General features: G+C 35.6%; 1 protein-coding gene and 1 non-coding gene across 2 annotated transcripts in view; one reads left to right on the top strand and one right to left on the bottom strand.

Annotated features, from left to right (window-relative positions):
• LOC106669782 (zinc finger protein jing homolog) overlaps positions 1-27186 on the top strand; it is a 223493-nt gene that overhangs the window by 60893 nt on the left and 135414 nt on the right. The gene's annotated exons all lie outside the window — the stretch shown is intronic.
• On the bottom strand, positions 26298-26370 carry Trnay-aua. The gene has a single exon. It is a non-coding gene; the product is annotated as a tRNA-Tyr (tRNA).

Genomic DNA, 27186 nt, shown 5'->3' with positions numbered 1-27186 from the left:
AGTAGGTAGCCCACCCAGGCAACCTTCAATCTCAAGTTCTTTTTTCCTGCCTAGCCGACTGAAAAACATCAATAAACCCCGCATCATCACAGGGATGGTATTTTAAAACCACAAGATTGGAAGAAGGAAAATCCACACGTTATTTATTTTATTACGGGCTTTGCGTAATTTATTAAACACAACAATATTTTTCAAACATAATAAATGATAGACCATAGAAAGGACATGTTTTGTAGCTGGAATTTGTTAGGTCCTCAGAAATTATCCTGCACAGGATCTTTTTCGCCTCCTTTGCATCTGCTTATCCTCGTTTGTGTTAGGATTGTTGGACAAATCTATGTTTTTATCACCCCTGATTTAACGTTTACGGATTAAACAGATTATTTTTTAAAATATACAAATACAAACTTTTAACCCGGCTCATTTATGAAATTGACAACCAGATTTGGTTGAAATGATAAATTTGAATCGTACCGTTCTGAGAAACCTGTCGCTCGTCTCAACTGTACGTACAATGGTAAACGAGGGAATGATAACGAGTGGAAAAGGGCGCTGCCCTCGCGAAGCTCGCTATTCCAAGCTCTTTAACATTCCAGCTAATAAACCTCCAATGTTCCTTTGCACCAAGAGAAAATAAAACTCGAAGTTATATTCGTTATAAAATATTGAGGAAAATTCCCAGAGGTAATATATTGTGACGGTATGAAACTATTTAAAGATATTTCAAACGGAATAGGACAAGAGAAATCTGCCACTACGACTGGGTAAACTTTGACTTTTATCCACTGTAGAAACAAGTTTGCCCCCCCCCCCCCTCCGGGCTTGGTTTATATTTCCATAAAACTATTCGCTGCCTTTTACAGGTCGACTTCCGCATGCAGGAAATTGACTCTGTTCTGTGCCAACAACCTATATTTGGAATGTGATTTAATGCTAAGGTTTATCGTACTGAGAGTTGAAAAATTAAATCGTCTTCTACATTCAACACGATCTTCCTGGTCGACCAATCATCACTAGTTTGGACAGTCGGGCGCGATTTGGCACCTCACCACTACTTCAATGGTCGGCTTGTGCGTTTTTGGTTACTTATAACTTTTGATTGACGAATGATATAACTTCGCATTTTCTATTTTTATTAACTTATCTAGGCCAGCTGTTAAAGTAATGTAAATGTAAAGTATACATATATAATCGTCAGTTTATTTTTGCGTTTTTTTATGATGATAGCACTGTAATTGTGACATCGATATAGAAATAGAGACAAACCGATTGAGAGATAAGTGCAGAAAGAAAAAATTGAGACAAATGTCATTAATTCATAAATAGGGACAAAGAGACATGTAAATAATAGATAGAATGATGGAGATACATAAATAGATAGACAGGTAGAGATAGAGTATGTGAGTGAATGGTGAGAGAGAGAGAGGGAGAGAGAGAGAGAGAGAAAGAGAGAGAGAGAGAGAGAGAGAGAGAGAGAGAGAGACAGACAGACAGACAGACAGAGACAGACAGACAGACAAAGACAGGCAGACAGCTGACAATGACTGCACTACTTAATCCTAACAGAACAATTTTTTTCATACATTATTAATACATAAAAATTATGTTTATATGATTAGCTTAACAAAAAACAAATAAAAACAAAAAAATTAATTTCTCCTTACGTTTATTATTTATTTACAACAAACAGAATTATTTATAATTCAAAAATTTCAAGTGTAGTTGAGCAAGACCAGTAAACAATTATTTTTTGATTTTCGAGCAAGAACAAATTTTGTAGATAATTAAAGTAAGATATTTTTAAACTAAAACTATATATTCTTACATTCATACGAGGGGATTTTTGTATTTTTAATTTTATATTTACTGAATTTAATCAAGAGAGAGAGCGAGATTGAGAGAGAGAGAGAGAGAGAGAGAGAGAGAGAGAGAGAGAGAGAGAGAGAGAGAGAGAGAGTGAGAGAGAGAACAGACAGAGACAGACGGACAAAGACAGACAGATAGACAAGTCGAAGAGAGAAATAGAGACAGAAAGAAATGTATAGATACATAGAGTAGATAGGTAGATAGATAGCGAAAGGGAGGGGGAGTGTTAAATAAAAAGAAAGCAGATAGATGGACATATTGATATACAGATAAATGATAGCGTGATAGAGACAGAGAAACAATTAGAGACAGATATCATAAATATATACAGAAAGATAGATAAATAGGAAGTTAGGTAGACAAATAAGTAGGTAGATATAGAATTAGAATTAAAATAAAGATGGATGTAGATTGTGAGCTTGTGACAGTCTACATTGCAATATGCTTGAATTGCTGACGAATAATAAATAAAATATAATAAAGAATAAAAATCCAAGAGCATATATAAAACAATGCCCCCGGGGTGGAGCCTTGAACTTGGCCTCTCGGTCCGTCCACTTAGCCTGCGTTAGTATTATTTTGCTTGAAAAACATCTTTAAGAGACTATTAAACCCGTCGTGAGCCGTTCCTCACCGCCTTGTTAATTGCTAATTAAGAATTATTAAGTGAAAAGTGAGTATTAAAAAAACACCCGCCGACCGAATTACGCGCATATTTCGTTCATGCCGAAAAAGGCGGGCGAAAGGGGCCGCCTCGCCAGAAAGAAGGAATTTACATAAACGGCTTATCTTCCTCAGCCATCGGGACACCGCTCTTGTTTCCAGGATGCCGTTCAAGCATAATTCGATTCCGTTTTCTCAGCGCTGATTCACCACCGTCACAATGGGAATCAAAAAGCGTGAGTAGGACGAAGGGGCCACATGAATGAAAATGAAACGCAAACGTAATAGGCGGCAATTGAATAGGAGTCGGAGAGGATGATGCACTCAGATGCCACGGAGGACCATTACTCACAGAGGCCACTTTTCTTCTCCAATTAGCACCAACCTCATTTAATACCCTGTACGTCGCCTATTAATTTCTTTAATGTCTCTAGAAGTAATTAAATATTTCTTTCGGTTATTTTTAACTCCTATCGGGTAAATTTTCAACTGTTTAACCGTTGCAACACAATGATGATCCATCAGCATGTTAGAAAAACCTTTTTCAATTTTAAAGATTGTCTTACATTTTCCAACTTACATTAATTACACCCATTGTGGTCACTTTCGTCAAAACAGATTTGACAGATCGCAGTTGGTGTCTTTCATATGACTTTCACTGCAAGGTCTTGTTATAGTAGAAGATGAAGATAAGGTCTATACACTGACAACACTTTCAACTCAGAAATATCGAAGGTTGTATGTAGGTCGATGAGAAAAATACAATGAACGTTGATAATCGGTAGTAATAATTATATAACATTGAATACAAACTGCTCCAAATTAATAGCGACATTTGTAATTTTCTACTATTCTATTCATTTTAATTAAATTAACCGGTATATTCTTGTCAGTTGGATAACAAAATAGAAAATATAAACCGAAACAAACAAATGGTAATCCTCATTTTTAATAACGGAGTTACGAATAGTAAACACGAATATTACTCATTTTGTAAACAGATGTATTTTCTCGTCTTTTCTCCATTTTAATCCAGTTGTACTCTTTTAAACATGGAACGACATCATCTTCAACCAGAAGTTCGCAACATTGTGAGAATGAGTGATCGAGATCACCGGCAAGTGGATATCGCAGAGGCAGTTGGCTTCTCTCAGAGCGTGGTTTCCGAGGCTTTACCCCGATTCCGAGGTACTTGAAGTGCCATAGGAGGCCTGGTACTGGGTCTCAGCGCATTACGACGCTAAGAAAGGACAGAAATATTGTCATTGTCGTAAGACGAAACCCTTTCCATAGTGCCCGCCAGATCCTAAATGAAGGACAAGATGTTTTGGTAAGACCTTTATCAACACAAACGATTCGTAATTGTTTGTGGGAAGTTGGCCTCACATCGTATGCCTTTTTGAAACGACCTGCAGCAATAGCCCGCAACTCAGGAGAATATGGTGCAGCGAGCGCCTAGAAGAGAACACCAATCGGAAAGCTGTTATGTTTATTGATGAGCGTATAATGCCCTAGTTCGTGCTCCATTCAGTGCAGCTTGGAGGAGGCGGTGTAATGGTGATGGTGTTCACTCTGGAGAACGAACTGGACTCCATATTGTTAAAGGCAACCTCACCGCAGTTCGTTATGTCCAAGAAATTATCGAGGAATACATCCCTCAAACCAGGGATTTAATTGGCAGAGATTTTCGATTTCTGGTTGACAATGCCAGACCTCATAGAGGCAAGAGTTGTTCATCAATGTTTAGAAAACCTTCGAATTTCCCATTTGTCCCTTCCCCCATTGCGTTGCAGAGAAGGCTTTTCGATCACCGTCCTCAGCCTTGCAACTGAGTGCAGCGTTCCAATCTCTATGGAGTGAAATTCCTTATGAAATTATTTTTTCTTTTTGATAATTTTTTTTTTTAATGTTATTTTTATTTTTATAAAAAGGTTTAGTGGTTTGACTTAGATTGTTTATATCATATCTACGTTTCGTGCTGTTTTTCCTTTTTTTCTTGCCCATCTTCAGGAAAACTTAGCTGTCTCGCTTGACCTCCTTTTCCGTTTTTTTATATGTAAGTATAAAAATCCATTTTACTCTCCTCAAAGGGCTTAAGAATGGAATGAGAAATTTTAAAATGCCTCTTTCTCACCCAAAGAGCCAATGAAGAGTACGAATTATAAATTTATAATTTTGTCTAATGAGGGAAGGATCACAGAGTTTTTGACCTCTCAGCCCCCTGTTCTTCTCATTATTTTTGAATGACATTGAAGGTTGTTTAGATGGTCGAGGAATACGTATCGAGACAAGAATAAGTTAAACAAGAAAACAACATCGACGTTTGAATATCGGTAGAAAAGATGTTGAAACGGATAGGTGGATATATAGATGGAAGGGTAAAAAAAGGGATGGAGAAAGACAGAAAAAAAGAGCATGATAAAATTCTTATCCTGTTATCCTGCGTCCGAGGCAAGTTCACAATGATAAAAAAAACATCTAAGATTAAATATCGGTTTAAAAAAAAAAACAGAGAGCAGAATGTTAGATACAGATAGAATAGATATAGTTTGATATTGAGAAAGCGATAGAGAGAGAGAGAGAGAGAGAGAGAGAGAGAGAGAGAGAGAGAGAGAGAGAGAGTGAGTGAGAGAGAGACAAAGTGATAGGGAGAATGTTAGTATGTACTTAAAAGCGCATGTTTGTATTTAAAAAACGCTTATCGGCGTTAATCGGTGAAAAATTATTATTTTTCAATTAGTTTATTGTTAAATTTATTTTTATTACTAAATAAAAGTATATGATTATTGGCGTGGGTTTGAATTACGTGGTTCATGTTATCTTTCCGGATTAAGAATTCGATTAATTCATCTACTTTTATCGGTAAGGAACGAAGAAATCACAGAGGTAAAAATAAAAACAGAAAAAAAAGGAATTTAATCTGCTGTGTTCGTCGGAAATTAAAACGACGAAATGTTCAGTCGAGTCAGAGGAAATGTAGCCGATACTGCAATAATGCGCGCAGCACTTTTGTTGCTACGAATGTAAACGCGCGTAAGCCGGCTACGTGCTTTATTCCCAAACGTACATTATTCCGGAAATAATTGATAACGGAATGTGGAATGTAAAGGATGCGAAACTATGAAAGAAAAATACGATCAGCATGCTGGGCTGGTCGTCTTTAATCGCTTCGCTAGGAAAAACCTCTGGAATTCCCATCTGTCGTAGTTTTTCCGACGGAAGAAATTTCGCACGTTTCCCGGTGGTTATTAATACGAAGAAAAAAATTACAGGCACTCCTATTTCTATCTCGTCATGATCGCTCATAGCTGCGGGTCAGTAATTGGAATTGATCACAGTTTTTTCCCTTTTATCGCCGGTATTTTGCATTGATTTTCAACTTTAATTGGCACGCAGGTGAATGAAAATCATTGGATATCAGTGTGGCATTGTCGTTTCTTCTCATTCCCAGGGACAATCGCCGTGAAATCGTCATCTTCCATGATAAGCGTGCGAAACCTGTTTACTCCCACTACGTCGTTTTTTTACTGTTTTCGTCTGAATTTATCTTATCCAGCAAGTTAAAAAAATTCTAAAAATTTCACTAATTTGAATTTTTAATAATGAATTTCTGTAAAAGTAGGTATTTCTTAGTTATCATTTTTTTTTAAATTATATTGTCACCTTTATTAAATTATTTGATAAGATCATTTATGATTTTAGGTGATCTCCTGTTTAATGGTGATATGCTATGCTAACAATATATTTTTTTCTTTTTGTTTCTTTCACTCTTCCTCACTATTCTTTGTTGTCCACAAATTGTAGCAATCAATAAACAAAAATAAACCGAATCCCCCCGCATGTTATCTCTCGCGCTATTTTCTTTTTTACTTACTGGCTATAAATGTGCAGAAAAATTCCCAGAAATTAAGTTATTAGTTATTAGCCAATTAAGCACTACCTTCTTACAAGGTAATTAGCTTAATTAAAAATTGTTTACAACAAAAGCGAACCCTGTCGAACCTTGTTAATCCGAACATCGGGAATAAATCTCTTAAGTCAATATTACTCACGAACCCACGCAGCACACAAAGTAACAAAGAAACAAGTCTCAGTCAAATCTTGAACAATCTAAAGTGTAACTTTTATTACCTTGTATTCAATTTGGCAATTTTTTTTTCATGCATTAGTCCAAGCTTTGGGTTTTAGACGCAGTTGGATCAACGAATCCCCTTGAAATATAATTTTGAAATAAACACAAACAAACATACATACAGAAGTGAGGGGAGAGAGAGAGAGAGAGAGAGAGAGAGAGAGAGAGAGAGAGAGAGAGAGAGAGAGTCGTGGCAAAGGCCGACAAAATATATAGCAGTTAAAACTTAATTAAGCAACGCCTGATTCGAATATAAATAAACACATATACACAAAAAAACTGTTTATTACAGGGCAAAGTATGTAACCTGAGTACGTAAAAGGGAATTCAGTCTGGTTAATAAGTAGAAAAGGAACGAATCTTTGTCCTGTTTTGTATATTACTCCAGATCTTCCTCCTCACAACGTTTAATTTTAAATTCACTAATTTCGTGGTCCGCTTGACCAATTAATATATCATAATTAATTAAGGTTTCTAATTGAGATAAAAAATCAATGGCACGAGCGGGATTCGAACCCACAACCTTCGGCTAAATACGCCGCTGCTCTACCACTTCAGCTATCGTGACTTCGATCCACTCGGGCACCAACTCCCTATCTCAACCTACCTTTCGTATTTTCCCTCCTTTTTGCCATATTTCAAATGTCGTATAATCTGTTTGATTCTCGGCGACAAATGAAATGGCCACGGAGAGCTTTAGTGAAGATATACTTCATTTTGCTTATTAAATCCATTACATTTCGTGGACCAATTGACCAAATCAATTATGGCTGAAAGCATCAGAGAAAATTGACTGACCAGTTCGACCCATTTTATAACAAGTCACGACGAAAGAAACTAAGCACATTCAAACCTTTATTGTAACTATTATGAAAGTAGAATGTTTTAAGATAAAAAGGTTCATATTTCGCCGTAGGTGAATGTCGTAGGACGCGCATTTCGCGAGAATCTTATTCCAGACCTGTTTTCAAATTATCCTGGTGACAGGATGTCACCTTGTCTGACGCCGGCCTTATCCGTACACGATCTTTAAACGCCATTAGCATGAATTATGGATAAGTTTAATTTCTTCTAGGTGCTTTTTTTTAAACGTTGTACTGCGAAACGTTGATAAATTATAACAAACTGCTTTTTGTCTAAATATATATAATAGCTTAATTACAAGTGTACTTTTCTTGTAGTTTTAATTAATCCACTTACGTTGCATATTTTTTCTGTTTCGTGATTCTTTAATTATAATTTTATTATTTTATTTTTATGGTTTGCTTATGCTAAGTAGGTTACTTGCATGTTATAATTTTTCACTTAATAGTTTTGAATTTATTAAACGAATGTCTTTTTTTTCAGGTAAGGAGTTGAACAATCTTAGCCCTTTTTAAAGAAATTGTGGTGAGTTTGCTTTCTAGCTGGTGAGTAAAAACAAGTCAAAGGACAGTGCATGTTTAATTGTTTAAAACAATATTAAATATAAATTTGCCTACAAATTTATAATAATAAGATATTGGAACATGCGTTTTTCTTACTTATTCGCTCAGAAATTCGTGTGCGTCCGACTTTCTGAGCCATAGTGTTTATCGACCGCCCCGGATGGATGTGGAAACAGGCGACGAACGGAGAGGACAGTGCATTGCCCACATACGACACTTGGGCCCACTCACCATTCATGGCCCCGTCGGCGTTTAATAATAACGATAATCGGGAAAATGTCATTCATGAAAAATAACACGGAACGCTGTGGATGACGGCCTCGGCGATAAATATCGACGGGATGTCTGTGGTGATAATTCACCGGAAGTTATTCGGATCCAGTGTTGAAAAATCGAACATTTAACGATTCAAGTTAGACAATCGTATTTTTCTACACCTGATCCCTAGTTTTTTTTAATCAATTTTAATCTCATCTGAAAGAAAATACATAACAAGTGAACAGTATCACTTGTATTAGTTACAATTTGTTATAGACATTATATTTTTATTTGTCAGTTAATCGATTAAGTGAAAGTCCGTCCGCATGTTGTCTCTCACGCTAGTCCTCTTTTTGAACTCTTCTTAAAGCTGGCCAAAAACATTCAAACAAACCTCAGTCAAATTAGTGCCTTTTTCAATGAATTAGTATTATTTTTTGAACTCTCTGTGTGAATTATTTGCTCACATCAAGTGAATGTCCGTATTTTATCTCTCATAGCAGTTTGATTTTTGAGCTCTCGTTAAAGGTGGCCCAAAAAGGAACAAACCGCATTAAAGTTAACTCTCATTTCAATGTGTAGCACACTACTATATTACGAATGTTATTTGACGTTATAATCGATTAAGTGAATGTCTGCATGTTGTCTTTCACCCTTGTTCACTTTAGAGTTTTTGTTAAAGCTGGCCAAAAACATGGAACAAATTTCAGTCAAATTAGTGTCCTTTTCAATGAATAAATATTATTTCTTGAACTATCAGTTTACATTTGCTCACATCCAGTGAATGTCCGCATGTTATCTCTCGCAGCAGTTCAATTTTTGAGCTCTCGTCCTACACCACAAAAACCACATAAAAGTTAGTGCTGATTTCATTGTGTAACATACTACTATATAACATATGTAATTTGACATTATAATCGATTAAGTGAATGTCTGCATGTTGTCTCTCACAGTAGCCCACTTTTTGAGATCTAAAGCTGGCCAAAAAATCTAACAAATGTGCGCTGAGTTCAATGTGTAACGATGCTTTCAAGTTCGTAATAGTTTACATTTGCTCATGTAAGTGAATTTCCGTATGTTGTCTCTCATGCTAGCCTAGCTGTTTATTGTCCGTATCGTATGCATCAGATATAATAATACAGGAGTTGAAAACATAGTAGAATCAGTTTTCAGGTCAACCCCGCGTGCGCGCGCACATAGACACAAACACACAAATCTATTTAAAAAAGTTCAAATTTGCTCACAGCAAGTGAATGCCTGCTTGTTTTCATTTACGATGGCAATAATATAATTCCGCTCATTCGAAGTCTTAACATGGTAAAGAATACTAAAATATTCGAGATTTGTGAAAAAATAGATTTAATCATTGGTGGAACATACACACACAAAATAAAACACATATATTTATTTAGAAATCGTGAGATGCGGTCTGGTGTGATGTAGGTTTCAGAAAAACATTTTCTTTATCGTGCCAACGTTTCGATCTTTATTGAGATCATCTTCAGGGCTCAAAATGTGAGTAATTGTGCCATTTTTGCATGTCGTGTCGAGAGATTTCTAAATAAATATCGATTAACAGTCACTAATCACCACACATAAAACACAAAGTACAGTCATTATTACTACTACTACTACTGTATGTCTTTATTGTTTAAAAAAAAAAAAAAAAAAAATATATATATATATATATATATATATATATAAAGTTTACAGATCGGCAGTATATATTACAGAGCAAGAAAGACGTTCCTCATGGTTTAAAACCGTCTGAGGGACAGTCATTAGTAATGAATTATGGCAAAAGGACTCAGCGAAACCTGACCGTCCAAGCTAATCGTTGACTGTTTTCGAACATAGAGATAAACAAATAACAGTCATTGCTAACATTTACCATAAATCAGTATGAAAAATTACTAAAGTAGAAAAATCGACTATACACTGACAAATCTCGGCCAACTTCAAAGGGCCGGCCTTTTTGAATGCCCGCATGTTGTCTCCCGCTCTAGTACAGTTTTTATTTTTTGGCCGTTGTAGGAAGAAAATATTTTTGACTAATGTAATACATTAAAAAAATTACCTTTATTCACTTAATGAAACAGCGAACTCCGACTGGCCAGAAACAAATATCAAATATTGGCCAAAATGAAATTATACAACAGATTACAAAGGTGCGAAATAAAAGACAACATTTGCTCTGAATTATTGAGAAAATTAATAAAATTGATAAAAATGACGTTTGTATCGGATATAAAAATTAACGTGTTTTTTCTTGATAATAAGTTTAAATGTTTGTATTGGTTTTTCGCCAGTTTTTTTTTCCCAAGTTTCGCTTTTATCTATCGCGTCGAGTTATCTTATCTGTCGGTATACTGAGAATAATCACAAATTTCTGTAAATATTACTAAGAGGGAAACGATAATTCGTGTCCAAGTTAAAAATAACTTTAATTGATAAAAAATGAGATATTTTAGACACGCGGTTTGTACCATTTGGTCCCCGTGGTCCGTGGACCACATCCGAATCGCGTAATAAACGAAAAACCAAACCTTTATGGTTATTACGCACGTCCAAAATGCGTTGGTAAATTGAATATACCTCCCTTAAATATTAAAAGCGGTACTGCCCGGCTTTAATAATCAAAATCGGTTCATTTTCATTCCCGTGATTGTTTGACCGGTGTACTGCATGGTTCCATAGTTGGTACCGGCCTTTTCATTATTTAACTTACTGCTAAGCCAGGTCAGCTTTCTGGTACATTGCGTACCCCAATTACTATATTGAAGCCCTATATCAACAATTAAGTCGTGAAAAATAAAATAAACTTTAAAAACCCCATGATTAGCTGGTGTAAGTTATTTCTACGCATTGAGTCGCATAGTTAGCATTAGCTGTTCGTACTCTAACCATATGGATATATTGTACATTATATGTATCTATTGCTCGATAAACTATCTCGTCAAAGAGGATTTGTTTTCTAAACCCCAGGATCGTTTGTAGGTTCAGTATTTTTATATCATTGGGTGTTGTATTGAGATGACAGACGTTGCATATACAAGAGCTCAGCATGAGATTAGATTGTTTACTAGTTTTTCTGATCTTTCTTGGCGGAAACGCCACATGTATTCGTTGAATTTCTAAACCTGTGTGTACATTTCACAAGGTTAGTAGTTGTATATTTTCTTTGGATAACGTTGTGACCTCTTTGGCGTGTCTCATTATCCAGTCGGATCTGTTGTGTAGGCAACAACTCACGTAAAAAAATCTGGAATTATTTGATAAATTCCAGTAACTTTTGTAGATTCTGTATTTTTACGTCATTGGGTGTTACATTGTGATGGCAGTTTTTGGGTACACAACAGCTCTACATGCTTAGAATGTGTTCTACTGTTTTTGGCAGAAACGACACTCCTTCGCTGAATTATTCCCATCGTTGCTTGGTGGTAATTAACTGGGTAATGTTCTGTTTGTATGCCTGTGAATCCTTTTGTTAGGTTAGTAGATGTGCATTTTCTTTGTTTATCGTTATGATTTCTTTGACTTTTCTCATTACGCAGTGATCATTGGGTTCTTTGTGCAGCCAGTCAGTCATTATAGAATAGAGTAGAATCTTTATTCAAAATATTTATGACAGTTTAGACATATTTGCATAGAAGTGCCAGTTTATACTGTAACCTCCTGCTTCAGAATTTTAGTTTTAAAAGTATGTATCGACAATACAAAATAAAAATTAATTTAAGGGTAAATAAAGTAAGAAAAACCACCGCGGGCGAAGTTTAAACTAATGAGCTTTTTCAATAAACTATGCCTGTACATGAAGTCAAGTCTTAGACGCAATTTGTCGAACTGATTACTGCTTAGTTGAATGTTCAAAAAAATTCTTTGTGAGGCGTTTTATATGGGGTACAACGAGCCGTAAAAACGTACTTTGCGTAATTTGTAGCGTTGCGATGTTCGATCGTGAGTCGAAGCCCATGGGAGGGGAGCAAGCATACAAGAACATTGGTCTGATCAGTATTTATTAGAGAAGTTTGTTTACTGGGAACAGTTTAGAGTCTGCACACTACAGGAAACAAGGACACGAATTGCAGCTTTGACTTTATTCACTCTATACCTTACATGGGCGACGAAGGTTAGCTTAATGCCAAGTATTACCTTTAGGTGCTTAACAGTAGCAGACCAAGATATTTCCGGCCCCGAAGACGACAAGCCGATACAACCTGCCTGCGCTAGTCAGCAATTAGATAACTTCGGTTATAGCCCACAAAAAATTCTGATGATATGGCGTCTTCTTTGCCTGCTGCCTTCTATTAACCTACACTAATGTTCTTCTTAAGATTGACCTATCCAGTATTGCCCGCAGGATAATTTCTGCACCTTCCAGTTTAATACTAAGGTGAAGTGAAGGTACCGAAGACAAATGTTGCGTTATTTTTCTCTTAGGTCAACTTAATAATGTACTCTATAGGACTAAGACCTTTGGTTGGTCTAAAAAAATGATATTGATTTATGAATACTGTTCTTTTCTTCTGTGATTAGTTTTGTGCTATGATCGTGACGTTCCAACGTCGTCATTTTTCTCTTTTTTCCTATCAAAAGGCCGTAAAAGAAAGAGGAAAATTGCCCTTTACAGTCGGCAGTCCCGGTTCTTAATTTAGTTTCGAAAACTTCCATTATAGGGGGGAGGAATATATGGGGGATGTCCGTCAATGAGACCGATACGCGTCATATGGCCCGATTAAGGATTATCTCCAGTGCTGAGTCACGCTCGTGTATGCTGAGTATACTTCTTTTGCGCATCTAGATATCTCCAGCGCCAGCTACACCTGTTTTAAGTTCGTAGAAATTGTCGCGATTTACGTATCACACGGTTTGTCCTAACAACCGATGTTCAAATGTAATCTACTTAAACTAGAATAAAAACAATCAAATTGTTTATCATCACGCTGTTAATCATTATGACTTTATACCATTTAGGCAGATTAAAACATCGATTGACTATTTTAGCGTTCAGATATAATTACTGCTCAGTGAATTACTATCTCACATATTTTATGGCACATCAAACATCCTAAAATTACTCTAAGCCAACCATGAATGCAGGTATATAACGACAATAAGAATTGAATAAACCCTCTTTGGGAATATTAGTTGAATAGAAAAAGCAGGTTTGGTTATGCGACTTTTTTTTATAGACTACCGCGAGGGATAACATGCGGACAATCACCGAATATTCGAGGACGACCAAATTTGTATGAGTTTTAACCAATTAATTTGCTTTTACCAATTAATTACTATTTTCGCCAGTGCTTCTAGCTGGTTATTAATGCGATGAGTAGAGAGACAATATACCGGGGGCCGTTCACTGACTATTTGGATACGGCCGAATGCATGTGGGTGCATAGTATTAAGAAAAATCATTCTTAATATGCTATCAGTTTTCAACTTCTGGCTGGTGATTTACTGTTTTTATAATAGACTACCGAGAGAGAAAACATGCGTATATTCACCGAATATTTAAAATACGGCCAAACGTGCATTGATGAATAAGTAAGTGAACGTTTATTGTTAATACGTTTTCAGTTTCGTTGTTTGCTTCTGGCTGTTAATTAAATATTTTTATATTAGTCTTCCGAGAGATACACCTGAACATTTAATACGGTCAAGTACATACATTTTAATAAGTAAGGGTCTGTTTATTCTTCATTTCCTTTCAGTTTTTGTTCTTTTATTGTTCACCTTCTGGCTGCTAATGTTAACGACTGCTGACGATCATTGTTCAATAACTGCATATGGCTACGAGCTAGCCATAGTCAAAAAGCACGCAGAAATATACCCGTGTACATTTATTAGTTCATTCCCGTCCATTAAGTGACGTTCTAATTTTCTAATAGACTAACGCGAGAGAAATTATGCGGACATTCATTGAATATGATTAAATGTGTTGGCATTATTCGCCTGTTTAATCGTGTAATATACCACCGAGAGAAACAACAAGCGGACACTCCCTGAATATTTCAATATGGCTAAATGTGTATAGATGCATAGTGTGTTTCTCAATTCGCTTCAGTTTTTCTTTTATTGTTCAACTTCTGGTTGGTGATTAACTGTTTGTATACTGGACTACTACGAGAGGTAACATGCAGGCGTTCGTTGAATAACGCATACGGCCTAAATCCACCCATAAGGCTAAACATACGCAGGTGCAAACAACATACACATATATTAATTTGCTCTAACTGGTGATCAAGTGATGTCATAGCATACTCCCACGACAGCAAATATGCGGACCTTCACTAAATATGATTAAATATATTCTAAATTTGCTTTTACTATCCTAGCTTATGCCTCCAACTACAGACGGATCCATGGCAAAACAAAACCATATAAAGTTGAATTGAATTTGTTTCCACCATTCGATATAGAAATATATTTTTACGAAAATAAAATATAAAGTAATAAATATTTATAGAGATCATTTCATTGTGATTTAGGTACCGGTGTCTTTTGTCAATTATGAAGTCAATATGTGTCGAACAAAAACGAAACAAATAAAACCACGTGAGCTCTCACGGTTTTGACCATGACCACCGGTGTAAATACAATGGGAATTTAATAAACCGGTCTCCGGTATATTAGTTGAATAGCAAAAGAGATTAATTAAACAATTGTGATACTCGGTGAGGAAAGGAAAAAATATATAGGCGTGGCTTTACGTGATATGAATGGAGAATGGATTAATTGACATTTCTCCGAAGATTCAAAACCCCCGGGGAGGTCTTGCGGGATGTTTCCGGCTCGGATTGAATATTCCATCTCGTATACCGTGTTCTCGTCTTTGAAAACATGAATTAATCAAACTGGACATGTGTATGTGCGTTCTTCGTAAACATTTAAGGGCAAAAAGCAATGTAGTAAATTAAGAAATTCAATTTTTCACCATCCTCCTCCTTATCTATATTTCTGTGTTAATTTACTTATTCTGGGAGGAGTCGAATAGTAATTTGTTTATAATATTGTTTTGACAATAAAAACATCAATAATAACATCTTGTGTTATATAATCTTATAATTTGTATGTTCTTTTTTGTGTAACATTTATAAAGATGAGAAAAAAAGTTGAAATGCTTTTAGGAGCATCATTCTTAAAGGTGATAGACCAGTAGTAAATTGCCAAATCAAGTTACTGGGGTTCAAGTGAGCCTTCAAGTTCAAGAGAAAGTTCTGTTGCAATATACTTGAGACTTAAAAAAATCAACTTTGTCATAAAGCTACTCTCTTCTTGTATATGTTCTAATTTTTTTTCTTGTAGTTATCCTAGTTGCTCTGTGTTTTTGCTATTTTCTTCAATTTGTAGGTTCAGTGTCCCATTTTCTTGTTTTTAGCTGTATTAAGTATTTTACTTGCATTTTATCCACACACACACACACACACACACACACACACACACACACACACACACACACACACACACACACACTCCCTCTCTTTCTCTCTCTCTCTTTTTCTTTCTTTCTCTCCTCTCCCTCTTTTCCATTCTTTATCATGTTCATCTATCTGTTTATCTTTCTTTTTAACTAATTATCAATCAATATTTATTTCTGTCTCTATTTGTCTGTTACTCGCATCTCTCTCTTTGCCTTCCGCTTCTCTCCCTCTCTCTCTTTTTCTCTCTTATTCTCACTACCTCTCTCTCTCCCCTCTTATCTCTCTTTCTCTCTCTCTCCCTCTCTTTCTCTCTCTCCCCCCCTCTCTCTCTTTCTCCATTTATCTGTCTATTCTTCTCACTCTCTTTCACACCCTCTTTCTTTCTCTATATCCCTCATAATCTAGTTATCCATGTATTTGTTTATCTTTTATTCAACTAATTATCTATACATGTATCTATCTACATTTATTTCTGTCTCCCTCCCCTCTTTTTTAATAATTAGAATTGATGTTTCTTATACTTTTATTGCTGTTCCGTATACATTTTATGCTCTTTCAAGCTTCTAACTTTTTAACCTTTGTTATATTTTCCTTATCTGACAAAGCATGACATCCAAGAATCTAGGTTTTTTATCTATCGGGCTTTTTCAAGGAGATGGCAATTAATAATTACTTATTCTTTTTTCCATCATCCGGTTAACTCGGCACAACAATTTCGTCGAGCCACATGGTGCTTCTCGTGTGTTTTCTGCATCATAAGCCTATTTTTTAATTTCACATACCGTGGTTTATATTAAAATTCGTCGAACTGTGGCTTCAATACATTCAATGAAATAAAACCTTTAACCGCCCTTAATAAAATTTAACTTAGTACTACGATATTACTTTATACAAATTACACATGGCTGAATCCCATAGTTACAACTTTAATTGAGCATTGTAGCTGATTTTTGATTCTTTAATGAAGGTCGTTACTTGAATGTTATGGCATGCTCAATCTAAGAACGCTATTAACGTTTACACTGTTGCACATTGATAGTTTTATTGCACAATAAAACTTTTTTTTTGTAGGTCATTTAGCCCCGATCGGAAGTAAAATACTGCAACACACACTCACTACACAGTCACACCAAAAATACATTCACACCTATACACTTGATCGCACTCATTATTTTTTGTAGATGGAGTACTCGATATTCCTCCATCTACCTGTTCACTACAATTAACTTTTTGGGTTTTTTTAAAAGTTTTCTGCCATCAGCCCAAGTCATACTCACAACCTGAGGGTCGGTGGAGAACCTACTTCACCATCAGCCCCTCCCCATTCACACCAATAAATACATTCACTCATACAAGACCCAGAAACACAAAAAAAAACTTGTTATTAAAAATTAATTTAATAAAACTAATGCATCTATATTTTTTTCAGGTAAGGAAATTATAATCTGGGCCTATTAGAAAATGTGGTGAGTTATTTGCTTTCCAGCTAGCTAGTGAAAATAATTATGAATATAAATCCATTTACGTTTTAGTGGTCAATTGACCAAGTTACTTCTTTTAATTAATTATTATGTTTATGTAAGATCTTGGTTGAGATGGGATTGAACCCACGACCTTCGGCTAAATCTCAACCAAGACCTTACATTAAAAGAATAATTAATTGAAAGAAGTCACTTGGTCAATTGACCATTAAAACGTAAATGGATTAATACTTAATAAGTAAAAAGAAGTATCACTTCACCAAACAGCTCCCCGTGGCCACTTCATAAGTCGCTCAGAATCCAATCCTGATTACACGACATTTGAAAATGGCAAAAAAGGGAAAATTCGAACGGTTGTAGGTTGAGATGGGAGAGTTGTGTCCGAGAGGATCGAAGTCACCATAGCTCAAGTGGTAGAGCAACGTATTTAGCCGATGGTTGCGGGTTCGAATCCCGCTCGTCACACTGACTTTTTTATCTCACCCAAGACCTTACAAAAAAGAATAATTAATCGAAATTATGAATATACATAAGGAAACCTAATAGCGGAAAAATTGAACGAAATTTTCCACGTCTAGATATTAAAAGTTACATATCAGTCTAAGTAAATGACAGATTATGTTTTGGTGCCTGTTTTATGGGTATGCACTATCTTACGAACCAGATTCTGTAAAACTCTACCTTGAGGGAGAACTTGTAGATATTCACTGAAAATCTAAATATGGGAAAATGTGTATAAACAATCTTATTCTTCATTTATTTTCCTTTCTCGTGGTTATTGATCGGTTCATTGATTTTATTACATAGGTAGTGCCATGAAAGATAAATTGCCGACAAGAAAAACTGAATGTACAACGTGTATAAAAGTAACGCCATATTAATTGGTTCCTACAATTTCTGGTCAATCTTCTAGGCTGGTGATTGAGAAGGTTTATAATAGACTACCGCGGGAGATCACGTGCAGATATGCAATGAATATCAAAATGTAGATACAGACAAATATCCCGGAACGCATACATAAATTATATTTATTTTTCATTTGCTTCTAGTATTCTTGTTCGTGGTTCTAATTGTTGATTAACTGAGTTCGTTATTACAACCGCAGTAGATAGCCTGAAGATATTCCCGGAAAAGGTAAATATGACCGAATCTATGTTGATTATAATTTATACGTTATGTTCGGTAGTCTGATTATATTTGTCAGGTAAGGTTGTTGTCTAATAAGGTAAATTAGCAGGAGCGGATTTCATTTGTTCTGTTTAGCTTAGGTCTATCAGTTTATTTTGTACGCATGACACAAAACATCTGGCCGATAAATCGATGGACTTTGTTCTCTGGAGAAGGCCCACAAAGAATTTTCTATTTTAAAAGGACCTCCCTGAAAGACTTAAGGGTTTCCGTTCTTTGGCGAAGATCGGTGAATAATTGGCGTGATTGTTGTACAAATTTGAAACTCGGCAGGGTCGATGGAATAAAAACGGAGAGGGGTATTGAAAAAGACTCGTTCCCTTCCGAGGTCCGACGACGAACCGCCTACGGGCAACGGGCCGATATTTGCTTTTCAATCCCGAGCCAATTTCTCCTCGGGCATCATTGTTTATCGGGCTCGCGAGAGGAAGATGGACCGGTCCGGTTTCTCAAATTAATTTATTACCACTTCGAAAGTTCGTGAGATTTACATAATTTGTCGACGGTTCTTCTGTTGAAGTGCGGCTGCGGACAAGCGCAGGGTGCCATTTTCGACCCCACGGATTATTTCACTTCATTTAATTCACTTTTTTTCCTAGACAGGGTACACTCCTATTAGACTTTTCCATTATACTTTTAATAAAATAAAAAACTGTTATGAGATTCCTATTTTTGACGTGCATGGACTGAAATTTGTAACTCCTAAAACAAGTAAATCCTAGTGTAATATAACATTTCAGTTCAGAAGCTATTGAATATCAAGGGCACGTTTCATATGTGGCCATTAGATCTGACTAGGAAAGAAAGATCGTTCTCACAAAACTCAGACATGTGTGGTTGACACACGGATACCTGGCCGAAGCCCTTGTATTTCCCTGTAGAGAAAGGTCGATGAGTCACGGCAGCAATTTAGCTACCTGTTCCGGTTTTTAGAAGTGTCTTCTACTATGTGGTTTTCGTTGATAATCAACGTTCTGTGTGATTAAAAGTATTTATTAGCGAGAAAGTTAGGTGTGAGAGGTCAAAGGGAGAAGTTAAGTAATAAAAGAAATAAGAGCATAAAATAGACCATGTACGGTTGACACGGAGAAATTTACAATGTAGAGAAGGATCGTTAGGTGGAGGAAAGCCCTCCGAGTACTGTCCTTGCTACGTAAGCACTATGGATACTCTGTCAGATTTTTTGAGGAACTAGATATTTTCTGCTGAATGTAGCTGTAAATTATAAGGAAGGTTTCGTGTAATTGAAAGTATTTATTAGCGAGAAAGTTAGGTGTGAGAAGTCAAAGGGAGAAATTGAGTAATAAAAGAAAAGAGAATAAAATAGACCATGTACGGTTGACACAAAGAAACTTAATTTGTTCTTTGTGAGTCCGGCATTTAGAGAAAGGTCGTTAGGAGGATAGCCATCCGAGTTCTGTACTTGCTAAGGAAGAACCATGGGTACTCGGTCAGATTTTTTGAGGCTAGATATTTTCTACTGAATGTAGCTATAAAATGTAAGGAAAGTTTCGCGTAATTAAGGTGTGAGGGGTCGAAAGGTAATAAAATTAATAGGCCATACACGGTTGACACCGAGAGACACGTTTGCTCTTTATATGTGTCCGGCATGTAGAGAATGACCACTAGGAGGAGGCAACCTACCCGAGTATTGTACTTACCACGGAACCGTTTTAGGCCCCTGTTACATTTTTGAAGAAACATGTTTTCTATTCAATGTAACCTGTAGATAAGTTAGGTTTCGTGTGATTGAAATAATTTATTAGCGTGATAGGTTGATATAATCGTCGATGGAGGATATCGAGTATTTGTGTCGTTGAGAAAGAATCTTCCCACTCCACTGATAATAGGCCATAGGCGGTCGACACAGGACACTTATTTTTTGGTTATAGCCCTTGCACGTGGCCTATATAGAGTAAGTAGGAATGTCAAATATGAATATTTAAAATGTATTTATTAGCGTGAGAGGTTTTGGGTGATGTTATTTCTTAAAAGTCTTGATTTGTTGATTCCTTTTCAGGCTAGGTTTCATACGCTGTAAATCTTTGCTAAATTTTTCGATTGTTTTGAAAATATCTCCTGGTCGTTACAACGTTTGTCAGGTTTTTCATTGTCTAGAGGCTTATAGTGAATAGCGATTGGACTGTTATTTTAGTTTAAGGTCAATGTTACTTGAGACATTGGAGTGTTTGTGTTGAGCGAAGAACATTTAACAAATTTTGGGTTATGCTTAGGTTGGATTACTTGGATGTACTTCAGAGTCCAAGTCCATCAGTCAGTTCTGTTGGGTCTAACAACGATCTGGTTTCTCGTACGCCCCAGATACCTTCTTGGGGCCCCCAGCCTGTTTAGTTCTTATCTTTTTTTATATTGCGAGCGGATTCCAGATAAGTTGTCGAGATATAGGACGTTATTTAGAGCAGTAGGATTACATCTATGTATTTTCTTTTTAATAAGGAAGGATTTTGGACCTGGAATTTTTGAAAGTTTTAGGAACTATCATAGGTCATAGGGTAATTGTTGCCGATTGAGTAGTATGTCCGAGGACAAAATGTTATACAGAAACCCAAGACGCATTGGAGCACCTATTTTTGTATGTTGAAGCTCGACATAGTGATCCCGATGAAACGGGCAGAAAGATAAGATTTACAGAACCTGGTAAAGTTGTGAGGGGGTGATATGGTAGAGCTTGAACAGGATATCTGTCAAAGGTCTGGGGAATGTCGAGGAAGCTTTTGTTACTGGTCATCTCTCAAGGGGAATTGTCTCTGTCCAATCTCATTGGTTTTTGTCTTTAAGCGTTGCATCCAAATGTACCATGTACCCAAATGTAACATCCCACCAGTAATAAGTTAAACAAATCGTTTTTTTAAGGGCCCAAAACGATATTGTTGAAACTCGTAGCAATCGTTATTATTATTACTTTTTTCCCTCAAGAAGATCCTTTCAGAGTACATTCTTAAATGCTTGATCGGATACGCCACCGCTTCCGCCCTCGTTACTCCGGTACAACAATAAAAATCAACGACCGTTTACGTGTCGCCAGTGAAGCTCGATTTCCCCCGCTGCATCTTTTAGAAAACACTCGTTGAAAAAAGGAGGCCGCCTTAGTTGAATTTGCGTAATAAATAGCAAACCTTGGAAATTACCACTGGACACACCTACGATCTATGTTTGACCAAAAGTTCAGTAATAAACACTCGATCATTTAGTAATTCTGCTCAATAAATAAACTTATTTTTATATTAATGGGTGTAGTTTGTTTAAAGAATTTTTTTCAATATCTTATGATTATAGTTTTTTTATGCTTACAACCACATTATCAGATGCATCGTTTGGATGGATTGCTGGAATAATAAAATGACATCATGAAATGTAACTGACACCGTAGAATTTAATACTTGTATGCGATTCAATTTGTAGGTGGGTTTCCAGGAATCTATAAATCACCCCAAATGAAAATCCTAACAGGAGGGAAAATATATATACATATATATCTGTAAAATAGAATATTAAGTTAAACCATAAATACCACATATAAAAAATTTTTATAGAAAACTATTTTTTTATATGTGGTATTTATGGTTTAACTTAATATTCTATTTTACAGGAAAAAATGTTTAATAATTCCAATTAAGATTTGGTCCTCTGACCCCTTATAGATTATCCAAGGTTAGAACCACTTGAGTTTTATAGGCTTGTCCTAAGCTCTTTGCTCTTATAAATTCCAGGCAATATGTTTAAGTAACAAAAGTAATTATTTAATACTACCAAATCCGCTATAAAATAACGACCTGTCTTGGAACGGCATCGGACTCTTCTAGAAATAAGGGGTAACGTCTGACTACAGCTGTAAAAGCGAGGCGAACCAGAGGTGATTTTATAAATATTTTTATTTGATCTAATTATTACCCTCGAGAAAATGAGATTAAGAGGGCTTTAATTAAGTACTAAGTCTTCCACCCTCAACCACCCCCTAACTAACTTCAGATGGCGATGATACCAAAAACCAAGATGATAGACCTGATATGATGTTTATATAAAAATGCACTTTCTGAAACTGTATTTTTCAACCTATGGGCCCATTTTTTTACCCTAGTTTATATATCTAAAAGCGTAAATTTCGAATACCAGACTGTCGGGCCCAGCCAGATCTCATTGTTTTCTGCAGGAGGTCGTTCCTACCGGTATTCCGATGCTAATATCGGCCATCGGTGCATACAGTCTGATGCGTCACGTGCAGGTCGCAGCTTACTAAACCAGTTTGTTGATTGGAACACGTGCCCATTACCCTTTTCTCATGGGCACAAAGCCTTCTTATTACTGCTCGGTCGAAACGGAGGGTCGGACCCCGACAATGCATAAAAAAACTGGGGAGGAAAGAGCGCAGCCCTTGCAAACTGAAAAACCTCACATAAAACATTGAAAGCGATTTGATGTATATTTTCTATTTCTGACCTAAATTTAATTACTTTTCTCCAGAAGCCTGGGCAAAGAGGCCAATTAACTATTTCAATCGCTAATTTGAAATGTTCAAATTAATCAATCTTTTCACTGAATGTTATAAAAGTTAGATAGAGATGTGTTAAGTGGTTAGTAATCAGCTGTAAACTCAATGTTAACTTCGATGCCATACAATGTTCGATAAAAATCAGTCATCAAGAAACGTGTCACCTCGGGTATGATTGTTCTCGTTCCTACACAGAGTTCAGTGTAAGGAACTTTTACATTTTTTACTTGTTTACTCTTAATAATACATTGAAAGTATCACCTTCAGCTATGGGTCCGCATGTCCTCGCTATTGCATTAAATTTCGACAGTTCTTCGACACGCAGTAATCTTCTGTTTCTTGTGTGGTGACTTGTCATTTAAACAAATTGTTTACTGACTATTTATTTGTGAATATAGCTGTTAGGCGGAAGGGTCAAGTGGTTAGAAATAAATCGGAAATGTAATAATACACGTAGAATAGTGTTTGGTTTTTCTTGAAGTCATGAAGAAGTTGGTCTAAATGTCAATCGTGGGTCCGTCTATTGTCGCTCCTAATGGATAAAAAGGTAATGTGGAATGTTCAGTGTATGATGTTTTCTAAGGTCGCGCAAATATCGAAGAAAAATGATCTGCAGTATTCTGATCTTCGGTCCGTTTATTCCCGCTTCTTGAAATCTCAGATAGAAAAAACAGAAGAAAAGTAAACTTTTCTAGTATTTTATATGTAGTTTCATCGATGTTGTTCCTTTTAATCTGTCAGGCATGTTTGGGCTTCTTCATCTTTAGTGGTGGGTCCGTGCCATTTCTATGAAGTCTCCGCTTTATGGGAATGGAGTGAGTGTTTTGTGAAACGTGGAAGGAGTTACAAAGATTACAAAAATAAAGAGAGACAAGCAGGTCTCATTGCTTACCACTAGCTGTCAATGAGACGTGAACTTATACAAATCTTTGATGAAAAGTAAATTTTAACATGTTAAGCATTTTCAGCCATGAATAAATTTTTAGTACAGTTAGATACATAAAATAAATATTATAAATAGATATCATAGAGTTAGTATAAATAAAAACAATAAATACTCAACAATATTATAAAATACCAAAACAATATATAAAATAAATAACTGCAAAAATTACTATATAAAGTCTTTCGTAAAAATCATTAATAAATATAAAAAATATTTTTATATTGGTAGTTCATTTTCTGTGAGTTTCTAATAAATTTAATTTGATTTCAATTTTTTCGTCATAACAATTTTAGCATTTTGAAATTCAAATTTATATTTTGTCACAAAAACATTTTGGGCTAATTCTGTGGTTTATTGCTGATTTATGAAACTTTTTACATGTGGTTTTATTCTGTTTTTAAGTAATTGTATGTTTTTCCACTGTACATCTTGTTACAAACACATTTCAATGAGCCCTTTTTTAATCTATAAAAAACATGTTGAACTAATCCTGTGTTTTGTAGCTTATTTATGACACTTTTTTCCTGTGGTTTTATTCTGTTTTTATGCAATTGTAGTGTTTTTCCAATATAAGCCTTGTTACAAACACATTTCAATGAGTCCTTTTTTAATCAATAAAAAAACATGTTGAGCTAATCCTACGGTTTGTTGCTTATTTATGACACTTTTTTCCTGTGGTTTTATTCTGTTTTTAAGCAATTGTAGTGTTTTTCCAATATAACCCTTGTTACAAACACATTTCAATGAGACCTTTTTTAATGTATAAAAAAACATGTTGAGCTATTCCTACGGTTTGTTGCTTATTTATGACACTTTTTTCCTGTGGTTTTATTCTGTTTTTAAGCAATTGTAGTGTTTTTCCAATATAAGCCTTGTTACAAACACATTTCAATGAGTCCTTTTTTTAATGTATAAAAAAAACATGTTGAGCTAATCCTATGGTTTGTTGCTTATTTATGATCCTTTTTTTCGTGTGGTTTTATTCTGTTTTTAAGCAGTTGTAGTGTTTTTACAACAAAAGCCTTCTTACAAGCACATTTCAGTGAGTTTTTTTTAATATTTACATTTTGGTAATCCAGGTGAGGATACCTATAATCTAATTGAATTTAAATTTGCTGTTGGGCGATATTCCTCATCTGTTCGATCCTGCATGTTTGTCTTACTAATTTGATTTTATGCGTGGCACCATTGTATTTTTATAGATTAGATTCAATCTAATATGTTTGTCGTTGCTTGGGAAATCCACTCCGATATAGTCCAAAGGGTAATTTCTTTTATAAATTCGTTTCTCCTTGACCAGTCGCCTTTTCCGCAATTCGGACGGCGTAGTAAAACTACTGCTATTGTCTCCCGAGGGCTAGGCCAGCCGGGTTAACAAAAAACGCGTCCCTGGCAGGAAATTATTTCGGATCGAGAGATACATTTGAAGGGAAATTAGTAAACGGAAGCCATGGCCATCGGATTAGGCTCACCGTTAAGATAATTAATAGCCACCACGTGGTAACAACGAGAGGGGGAATGCAAACGTCCCACGTTCCACCCCGACCAGAGAATTTAAAAAATCTTAACTGTCTCACATATGGAATTTTTATTTTACAAAAACTTGATGTATATATTTTAAATGCAACATAGTGTTCCTGCCATTTATAGGAAAATGTGGAGGGCTTGGGAACAAAAACGAGGGCTCTTTCTGCAGAAAGCGTTTATGGTGTTTATTCACGGTCAATATATTTATTTCTATTTGCCCTAGATAATCTGACGTCTCAAATAAGGCCGCACCTGTGTTTTTTAAAGTTTCAAAATCAAAAACTCAAGACGTTAACTAACTTGTCGTACGTATTAACTGCACTTTTTAATCCGAGTGACTTTTCTCAATATTTATCAAAAAGTTCATAGTTTATCATATTAATCATCGTGGTCCGCTCATTCTCGCTACTCCATCACGATACCTTTTAAAGGCAACAGTTCAAGACAAAAACAAACAGTAGGAAGTGCACACACGTGCACAACAACTTGTGTGATCTTGACACGTTGTTAATTGAACATTATTAATTTTAAAGGAAACGGATAAAGGGCATTCGGGTGTAACAGTAGTACACGCACCTAAGTATAATAGGCCTTGTACTTCACAGGTGTTTTGTGATTACCATCTCGAATGATAAGTACGGACTTTATTACGGTTAGAAAAATTATTAATTTTTATCAGCGTCGTCTGACATCTTGGAAGAGAAGCTGGTTGTTTTCTAGTTTACAATGAGAAGTTAAAAATTCTGCACTGTGCCAAATTTATTTTATTTGTTAGTGTAGATTTTTTTAATACCAAGTACCTTAAGCAGTTCTTCTATATGCTGCGGAAGTAAATTTAAAGCAATTGAGGTTTTTAGTTGAGATAAAAAAGTTAGTATCACGAGCGGGATTCGAACCCACGACCTTCGGCTATATACGCCGCTACTCTACCAATTGAGCTATCGTGACTTCGATCCACTCGGACACTAACTTCTCATCTCAACCTCACCTTTTGAATTTTCCCTCCTTTTTTCCATTTTTTTAATCTCAACCAAAAACTTAATAAATTGAAAATAATTTATTCGGTCAAACGGACCACGAAACCTAATAAAATGTAATAAGCAAAATGAAGTATACTTCACTAAAAGCATACCTACTTAAAAAAGACCATTTATTACTGTAAAAATTATTTATTATAAGTTATCTTGACTTTTCAATTATTATGATAATTTTCTAACCATTTTCATACATTCATGAATTATAATACATATAATAATATATACATTATATATATAAATTTTTTGATCTTAGAAATTTACATCTTCTTAGCCCCTAGTCCCCCCCCCCATGGATCCGGCTTTACAGAAGGCCTGTCAGATGTGTTCCACTTGTGTCATTCCTTGGCTCCTCATAGAGAGCGTGTAGGAATGCCAGTCGATATGAGAATTGTGCCATGTCCTGATGAAGGGGATATATTCCTCGCGAGCTTGATGAAGGGATTTTTGATTTGAACTTTTTTGTTTTTTAAATTGTCCTTTTCCCCGATTTTTTAAAAATACAAAATTATGCCAAATCTATCATTTTGATCCAATTTTTGGTTTTCGGTTTGTCTAGATATTGGCAAAACTATTGTTATTTTTCGAAAATCTCTAAATACGATACTGCGCTAAACTGTTTATTTGACTTTTGATTCGTTTTTTATTAATGAAGGATAAAGGTTATTTTTTATGCTGGTAGGTTTTATACAAGAATAATAAATTAAACCAGAAAAAATATACATATTTG

The sequence above is a fragment of the Cimex lectularius genome, unplaced genomic scaffold (genome assembly GCF_000648675.2).
Source record: "Cimex lectularius strain Harlan isolate CLEC.00 unplaced genomic scaffold, Clec_2.1 scaffold156, whole genome shotgun sequence".
NCBI classification, from domain to species: Eukaryota; Metazoa; Arthropoda; class Insecta; order Hemiptera; family Cimicidae; genus Cimex; species Cimex lectularius.
This window is presented reverse-complemented; position numbering and strand designations above follow the sequence as displayed.